The 9,646-nt window shown below is 33.2% G+C and overlaps 1 pseudogene; it reads left to right on the top strand.

Annotated features, from left to right (window-relative positions):
• The first annotated feature begins 5,622 nt into the window (after nt 1–5,622).
• Nucleotides 5,623–5,719, top strand: LOC122118428 (annotated as a pseudogene).
• The last annotated feature ends 3,927 nt before the right edge of the window (nt 5,720–9,646 follow it).

Here is a 9,646-nt window from a genome sequence, read left to right on the forward strand (position 1 = left end):
TGAAAATATTGTCAAGTTGGATAACATTCAAGTTGATGACTCTCTGATAAAGAAAGGGTAATTAATTCAAATTAGATGCCAAATAATATTAATTTTTAAAATATTACTACATAAAGAATATTATTTACTGTGCCAATACAGTGAAATTATATTTTACGCAGCTTATTTTTCAATTTTTTTTATCAAAGTGATGTACAGTGGGGTTATAGTAATTGTAAGGTATTAAATCATAACTTTTCAAATTTGTTAACCTTCTCTCATTTTCTCACAGTTTTCCTTCACCCCTTAATCCCTCACATTTCCAATATATTGTCTTGTGAGTATTGCTATTGCATTGGTTTGCCTTTTGTCCTTTGTCTCACCATTATGCTTTTCCTCTTCCCTTCGCTAATTAAGGTGAATGTATATACAATACAAAATGATATACTGGAAGGATAAACCATAGGGGGAAAACCCAAAGAAAACAGAAATCACATAGTTCATCAAAAACAACAACCACAAATGAAAAAATCTGGTTATATATCTTGGAATTAATTTTGCTTAGCATCAGCTAATATGGTTATATGTACGCATAACAAAGCCACTGGAATATAATAGCTGAATGGATACTATATCATGAAAACAGCATGTTAACTTTTTGATGGTAAAGGTGGAATTAGGATTGGTGAATTCACGGTTGTGATAAAGGATTTTCAAGAGTTTTAAAGTAATGACAGTTAAATTTTTATTGTTCAAAATTTTTAACAACTTAGCCTATTAAAAAATTTTAAATTTCCTGGAAGAATAGGCTTTCATGCAAAGAAATCCAAAGAGACTTGGTAGAGAGGGAGCATTGTGGATGAAGATGGATCTTTTTCACACTAAACAAACAAACCTGAGAAACCTTGCTGTAAATCCTGTAGGTTCCCTTAGATTTGTCCTTACCCAGGATCTATATTCTCACTGTTTGAAACAAAGTTGTATTGGAATTTGAATTCAAAGTTCTTAAAAAAGTAAGGCATCAAAATTTGTGAATTTACCTTTAATTACCAAACAGTAATTCTCTGAAAAAGATAATTTGTGTCAAAATATTTAGGGAGAAAATGCCCTTCACAATGAAAGACGGTGTTGGGATTACACATTTCTGTTTGTAACACTTTCCACAATGTATTTGGATGTGAAGCAGTGAAACACAGAAAAAAAATCTGATTGGATACTTCATACCAATTATTTCACATTTCTAAGTGGCTCACATAAAGTAATATCCTTATTAATATGAGATAGTGAAGACTTCTGTTATTACATATGCCAAAAAGTTCAGAAAAGAATTGAGCAAACGAAAAAGTTAATAAAGAATAGTTTTCTTAGAAGCCTTAGCTAAGCGTATTGTCTACAGCAGTGAAGGGAGGCCAAAACTTTTTGATATAAATTGTGTTAGTATTTTTACTCCCTAAAGTGATTTTACAGAGCCCATTTGGCTCACTACAATGCAAGACATGAAAATAAATTCCACATCCAATGAGGCAACTTGAAGAGTTTTAAAAGACAAATAATGAAGATGTAGCAGTGGTGGAGCCTGTATAGTCCTTCAGCTTCACTAGACTTGAAGCCAAGAAGCTGTGATTAATTGGAACTCTGGCAAGAGCTCAGAGGAGGACATAGAAGTGGGACATAGAAGCATTGTCCTTTTGTAACAGACACTGCCTTCCAAGGTATGGGTGATTTAAATCTATTCTCCTCCATACATCTTGGTGAAGAAATGCAAGACCAAGAGAAAAATAATCTATTGAAATAATTTTGCATAGAATAACTTCACTGTTCCTGATACGGTATGTAAGGAGAATCTTAAGAGAGAAGATATAAGTGCATTATTTTTTGGTTTCCTCTAAGCATCATGTTAGCAAAATATATCTTTGAGGTTAGACAATTCTGATTGAACCAACAAGTGATGGAGTACTTATTTTTGTGGGCACTTTAGACACAAGAAGTCTTTCAAGGTAAAAGAAAAAAATATAGCCAAATATTTGTGAGCACAGCTTCTTGGACTGGAGACAAAGTTTTACATTAGATTTCTCAGCATTAACATAGATGTTGTTTCATGGCGACCAAATGCAAGAGGGAAGGTTAAATGTACTCACTTGGCCAATTAAACAGCATGAAAGAAGAAAATGGCAAATAATATTTAATGAATTACTTTGAACAATTACTTTGACAGAAGAAAGAAGGAAAAATATAATTCAAAATCAATTGACTTCAAAGTATGAAGAAAGAGTAGTGAAGAGAGATTAGAGAAAATATAGAGGATTGTTTTCTTTCCAGTGGAGTAATGGGTTCTTGATCTTGTTTCTTCCATTCTATCCTCACAAGCTACCAAGTGTGTCTCAGAACTGCATTATCCAGTTCAGACAGAAAACTCATAGAAGAAAGATACTATTTGCAGCAGATGTAGGTGATTTATAACCTTAGACAATCTATTTAATTCTGTTCAAAATTCTCCCCTATCCCAAACTTCCCTCTTTGAACAGCTTTGCTTGCTTTTCCCAAGACTGCCATTCATTAACTGATTAAAATTTTGAGAGGTCATATTCATACTCTCTAGAGATTGCTGTTTGGTTGTGATTTTTGTGTGTTTTTGTTTCTTTTCGTGTTTTTTAACTGAATTTTAAAAGGTTGTGCAATTGTGTTACAATTAAATATATCCATCTCATTGTCCAATGCTCCCAGATCAGAGTCACTCCTTCCATCATTCTCAACCAATCCTTTCTCCAAGACTTATTTCCAATTTACCACTTCCTTTATCATATGTGTACATTGACTATTCTAGCTTTATTGCCCCTTGTTCATTTTTCATTCATTCTATGTCTTTAGTATATTTCCATTCTGGTTTCAACTTCCTTATAGTCATACTGTTAAACTGTCTATTAATACTTTGAAAGGTTTATATACATTCCATGGACTTTAAATCCTGCATATTCTTGAACTGATGTCAGCTTATATTTCCATAATTCATTCATCGGCAGCAACAATTTGCAAGACTGGAGACGTGAGGCACCTAAACATGATTTTATTCTCATCCATTTGGAAGATTAACCTTTAGTCAAAAAGAAAGTTAAAAAATGGCTTAGAATGTATTCCTAACTATGAATTTTTATAAATGGCTTTGTACAATGGTGTGATTCTTTTATTTTACATGGAATAATATTTTCTACTATCTATAAGTTTTGGAAATAGAAGAAAATTAAAATTTATACCTAGAGAGGAATACTATAGAAATAGAAGACAGATATTAGGTTTGTCATATCTCTGATGAGTACCCATATTCAAGACATAAAGTCATTTCTTACTATGTTAGACAGAGAGAAAACATAAAATAACATATGATAAGGCAACTATTTGTGACTTTTTAAAATATACCTTATTAAATGATGAAATTTATTAGCTTACGTTTGGGTTTGATATTTAGGAGGCTGATCTATTTAACACATTTCTGGAAGGCCCTTACTGAAAAACACAAATTTTGGGTGATACTATTTCTACACTTTAATGAATGGTTGAACGTGTTTGGCATTAGTGCTGTGTAAATAATTCAACTCTATTATAACTTGCTCTCTACACTTGAAAAATTTGTAAGTCACTAAGTATCATCAACTTGTCAAATGTTATTTTGGCGAATGTGATTTTAAAAAGTTTATTTGAAAAGGAATACACTTTCAGGAGATTAAATGTAGATTATCATTGGTTTGAGAGTGACATTTTTATAGCACAGAACCATGTTGTACTGAAGTCCCAGTGTTTTGAAGCACTCCTTAGTGCTTCAAATGTTTTTTTCTGAATTACATTTGACCTCTAAGTAAAGTTTTCTGGGCTTTGGTAGACCAATTATCGATCTATCCTTCCAGGAACTATTTTTTGGCCCACTCATATTGGAATAAAATCTCTCATTAATCATAGGGGAGGGGTATTAAAAATAATCTTATGACACTTTGTGAACTTGTTCACTCATATTGACTGGTCATCTGTAAGTTGAATGTTTGAATTACAGTACTTTCTCTCAAATTTTGTGCTCATCCTTCATTTTAAGTTGCCTTGCATTTCACAATTGCTTACTGCTAATTCCTGGATCTCAAGGAATTGGGGCCCTGAAACATAGGAAATGAGAAATTGAGATGGGTCTTCAATTACTTTGTGTTGACATGTTGCACGGGCCTGGGTGAAAAGTATTGCCCTTGTTATCTGATAATGCAGGTAACTGGGACCTGGGATCCTAGGAACCATGGGTACTGCAGAAGAATAATATTTTTTAGACATCTTAGCAAAATTTGGGCATAATCAGTAGGAATTCTTCAGAAATATGGAGAAAGACAGTTTGGGACAAGCCAGTTAAAACAATAAACAGAACACCAGACTAAAATCCATTATAGATTAGCGGAAAACATTGCTTTTTTTACCATGTGGATTCAGAAGACCAAGAACAGTTGGAATGTATCACAAGTTTATACTAAAGACATTGCATTGTTACTTTTTATATTCTAATATATATTTTAAACCTAATTATTTATATTCCAATTCTATTTATTGGAATAAATAAATATCAATTTATTTGTCAAATTATCAACTAATTCCAGTAAGTTTCACTGTGTGAAATATAAGATCAGCACATATAAATATAAAATATATAACTATATATAATATAATTAAAAGGCACACGTTTTACATTGTTCTGTTGTAGTGACTGTATCAAAGACAACTCTGTTTTAAAGTATTCCATTATCTCTACCTCAGTGTTTGATATAGTTAGACCTAAAGCTTTACCATTTGTAGATTTACAGCATGGAGGCAAGAGGAAACACTGTGATTAAAACATTATGAATTTAATGCCTAATAACGAGGAGAAACACATGGACTTCTCCTGCAACTATGAAAATATTTGGTGATAAAAAGGCAGTAGTGTAAGTTCCTGCCCAGTTGGATGGTAGATAGGCCAGGACATTAAGTAATCATGCATACTAACAATTTTTTCACCTTCTTGGCTTTAGCTACTTTTGAAATGGAAGATATAATAAACAATTATAATTTGATAAAATACCTTCTAGTCTGAACAGTTCTGTTTGAACTGTTCAGCTCTCTATGATCCCTTGTAACCAAGATGAGTTTTGTTCCAGTAAGACAATCTATGCTGTCAGTGTAAGATATTCTGGTTGGTCTGTTCCCACATGGAAGAAGGGTAAAGGCTCAGGTAGACATTTGTGCCAGTAACACCTCATTTGGGAAAATGTCAGTTGAAGAAGTTTAGAAGTAGCTCTTAAGCAACGCTTACTTTGAATCCATTAGGTCCACAAAGCTAATTCAGTTGGATAAATAAGTACTTGAAAAAGCCATCACCTTTGGACCTATCTATAAATAATTGAGAGTACGATCAAATTCCAAATAAAAAGACTTAAGATAGTCATTGACAAAAAAAATTTGCAAATGTGAGCAATCGACTGATCAATATAATTTTTTCCACTATTCACAGAATTTTAGGGAAATAAGATCGATAGCATTGTTAGGAACAATAAGGTTTCCTTGTTACAGGTAGGCACCCATAGATATAAGCCTGTATAAAGATTGCATCATTAACTACTTAAATTTAGAGGATACTACATGCTTCAGCAGTACGTATACTCATATTACACTACAGAGGTTAACATGGCACTTGCACAAGGATAATATGAAAATTTGAGAAGTATTCCATATTTTTCACTCTTCAGATGCAAGAAATGAAAAACAGTTATTAAAAAGTTGATTACAAAATTACAAGTGTAACAATACAAGTAATTCATATAATTCAATTTAGTTTGATATCAGTGTATTAAATCTTCACCTCAGAAAGGCTTTTACATACCATAAACTTTACAAAACTTTTCAAATTAGACAACATTGTCATTTTATCCCAAAGAAAAATAATATTAAGACCTAGAAAAAAAAAGGAATCAAACTGTTTCTATATGGAATGCAATCGGAAAGGACACATTAATGACCCTATATATTATAAAATAATGTAGAATTCAAAGTATATCTAGGAGACAATAAAATAAATTATGAACATTATGCAAACATAGAATATAGAATATTTTAAAATATATTTTTTCAGACAAGCACCAGAAATCTTGTAGTTCCTGTACTACTCATTTCAACAGGTAAGTTAAAATTATTTCTGATTAAAAAATCACAAACACTGAAGAAATCATTATACATGAATACAAAAACTATTGAATACTTTTTGACATCCAATGCAGGCAATTCACTTGGAAGAATTCCGCAGAATCCATGAATTTTTACAGTAAAATATTGGTGTTGCCGGGCTCTGGTGGCTCATGCCTATAATCCTAGCTACACAGGAGACTTAGATCTGAGGATCATGGTTCAAAGCCAGCCTGAGAAGGAAAGTCTATGCTACTCTAATCTCCAATAAACCACTAGAAAACTGGAAGTGGAGCTGTGGCTCAAGTGGTAGACTCCTCACCTTGAGTTGAAGAGCACAGGGATACCTCCCAGGCCCAGAGTTCAAGCCCGATGACCGACCAAAAAGAAAAAGATATTCCTCATATTTGGATTGTGAAAATATTTTGTAGGGACATAAAAGATGGACTCGCATTTTTGAAATTTAAGAAACTTAACCCGACCATTAGTATTTAGGTGAACAATTTGTACAGCCTTCCACAACTTCATAGACGTAGTGATACATAGTTATCCTTTTGGCAATATCAAATGCAGTTTCTTCTATGTTGTTCTTCAGGCCTGGTTGTATATAATGGTTCAACAGAAGGAGATCCAGCGTATCTTTTCTATCTCAATTCTCAGCAGCAAGATATAAGGGGGTCAAAAGGCCTTTAGTTTGGGCATTGGTATCTGTATCCTGATGAAATAAGAAAGAAACCATTCTGGTATTATTCCACGTATATGCACTGTGCAGGGGTGTTCAGTCATCTACAGTTATTGCATGTGCCGCTTGAGACACCAACTCACTGACAATGTCCACTGTAGGCTTCTCGATGAAGTGGCGTATACTCATCGTCATCCCTACTATTCACATGAGTGGCCTTTTGGGAAAGAAGTCTCCGCACTGTAGTAAGCTGAATATTTTTGGCAGCCCAATGAAGAAATTTGCTGGGATCCTTCTCCATTGCATTTGCAATTGATACCATTCCTTACTTTTTCATCTTTTTCCTCATATTCCTAAGAATTGCCTAACCAGATACTTTGAGTGCCCGTGGGAATGAGGTGTCCATGTATTTCCTAATAGTTCACATTGGTTTTACTGGTCAGAAATATCGGGTGAATTTTCTGCATCTGTTTATTCACCATGATTTATTTTCTATTTTTCCGATTTTCCAATTCAAAATTATTCTAATTGGAGAGTAAGGAATTGATGGAGAGCAGAGGAAAGATGTTCCTCCGTATTCAAATGTACACACTGAAAATGAGAACCAGTGATGTCTTCATGTGCAGCTTATTCTAAGAATGAGAAAATAGGAAATAATGCCTTCTATATAAATGATTTGGAAAATGGCAGAGCAAAAAATGAAATGATGCAACCAAAAATATAAAAGCAAAGCAAATTAGGATAATTATGGGCAATCATATTATCTATGAGAACCTAGAAAGGGAGAGAGAAAGAGACAGATGTGCAATGACCTAGCTAGCCACAAAATCCATGCCTCTGATCAATTTATTGAGCAAACAAAATTTTAATTTTTAAAAAAGATGGAAATAGAATGTATGTATTTACTTGAAATTAGTAAATACATTTTTAGTAGCCTACATAAAGAGACATACCTTTGACAAAATTACAGACAATAAACTAATTCCTTGATAATTCTAGTAACAGATCTGACTGAAATCAGTTGAATCATACTTTTGCTGCACAATGAAGGAGTAAGAAGGTAGTAAAGCAGCTAGAGAAGGCAGGGAGATTGTATCTGTGACAAAACTTTGTGGAAATTGATATTGAGGATTTCTTCCTGGTGATCCACTTGCACTGGAAGCATGATTCTGAACTATTGTTGGCTGATACTGAACTATTGATTTGATCATTATATTCTACAAGAAGAAAAATGAGAATTGATAGTTAAGGACTACTAATACATTTTGACCTTCTCACTAAGCACTTTCAATCATCAAAATCACATGAAGACAATAGACAGGCCTCCTTTTTAGATGAAAGGAAGTGTCTTTAAAAAAACAAGGAATGTATGTAGTCATGCAAAGGACTTCTATTTTACCAATGCCTCATACATTTTTCTAATGTTGGGTACCAATAAATAATGGATCTATTAGAAAGCTCTTAAGGCTCATATGTTCAATAGTGAATTCTCTTACACTATATCATGGTATTTTTTGTGTATGATCTTAAGAATAAATTTACATTACTAACTTGAATTTCTGACAGGACAGTATCATCACTGTACATCTTGCTTCTATACTCTCATTTTTAAATTACTATCTAAGTATGTGCATTAGATAACTCTAGAGGAAAAAGTAGAAGCCACACTGATGGCTATGTCTTTAGTAGTAGTTAAGCAGAAAGATGAAATCTGAGGATTGTGGTTTGAAAGCAGACCAAGAAAAAAAAAAGTCCATTAGATTCTGATTTGAAAGTAACCAGCAAATGGAGCTGTGGTACAAGCAGTAAAATGCTAGCCTTGAGAAAACTGAAACAAAAAATAAATTCTGGGACAAAGCCAGGCCCTGAATTCAAGCCCTAGTATTAGCACCAAACAAATGAATTAATTAATAAGGTAATTAATTAATTAAAAATAAATGAAGTGGTCACATGTAGAGAGGCAGGTAAAATGTAACATGCGTGGTGATGGTTTATGTATTATTTTGTAATAAGGCATATTATCATTTGTCCTAATCACTAATACTTTATTTGAATTTTTTTGTACAATAAACCCTGAATTTAGCATGCATGTATATGTGTGTGTACATGTGTGAACATGTGTGTATGTGTATATGTGTGCGTGTGCTGTTGCAATGTTGCTTGCCAATGTGGACAGGGTGAGGCTGCAAAGAGCTAACTGTGTTGCAATGTTTTATTTATCAGTGTTCTGTCATGTCATTTCAGTGAAATCACCCTTCTGTAAATTTTATTTGTCTAATAATAATGCCATCATAATTAAAGCATTTACAACATTAAGTTAGATAAAGAGACCGTTTCAGCTCTTACTGTATGTTAGGTAAGAAGATACAGACATAATTAGGTAGTAAGTTATTGCTGTAAGATGATTGTCAGTACAAAATAGGTATTTGAACTCTTAAATTGGTTATATTTGTAAGATACACTCATGGAGTGATTTGGACCGACTTGACCAAACAGGTATTTCTCTCTGGTTATTCCTGTGAAACACAAGTTGGATAAACTCCGGATTTCTGCTGAAAATAACTTTCTTTGCAAGATCATATCTATTCTCACTAAGAGATAATCAAACCCATATTACGTTTGAATATCCCATCTTATTGACTGAAAATAAGTATTGTGGATATGCTTGTTAGATATTCCTTTCAAAAACGAACAAACAAAAAGCATGTGTCATGTCTAGATTGTGGATGCGTTTGAAGGTGTTTTGTATATGCACAGGGATCTTTACTAATTGCTCTTTTGTGGGAGTAACTACGGCAACTA

The sequence above is a fragment of the Dipodomys spectabilis genome, unplaced genomic scaffold (assembly GCF_019054845.1).
Source record: "Dipodomys spectabilis isolate Male_0828 unplaced genomic scaffold, ASM1905484v1 ptg000151l, whole genome shotgun sequence".
NCBI classification, from domain to species: Eukaryota; Metazoa; Chordata; class Mammalia; order Rodentia; family Heteromyidae; genus Dipodomys; species Dipodomys spectabilis.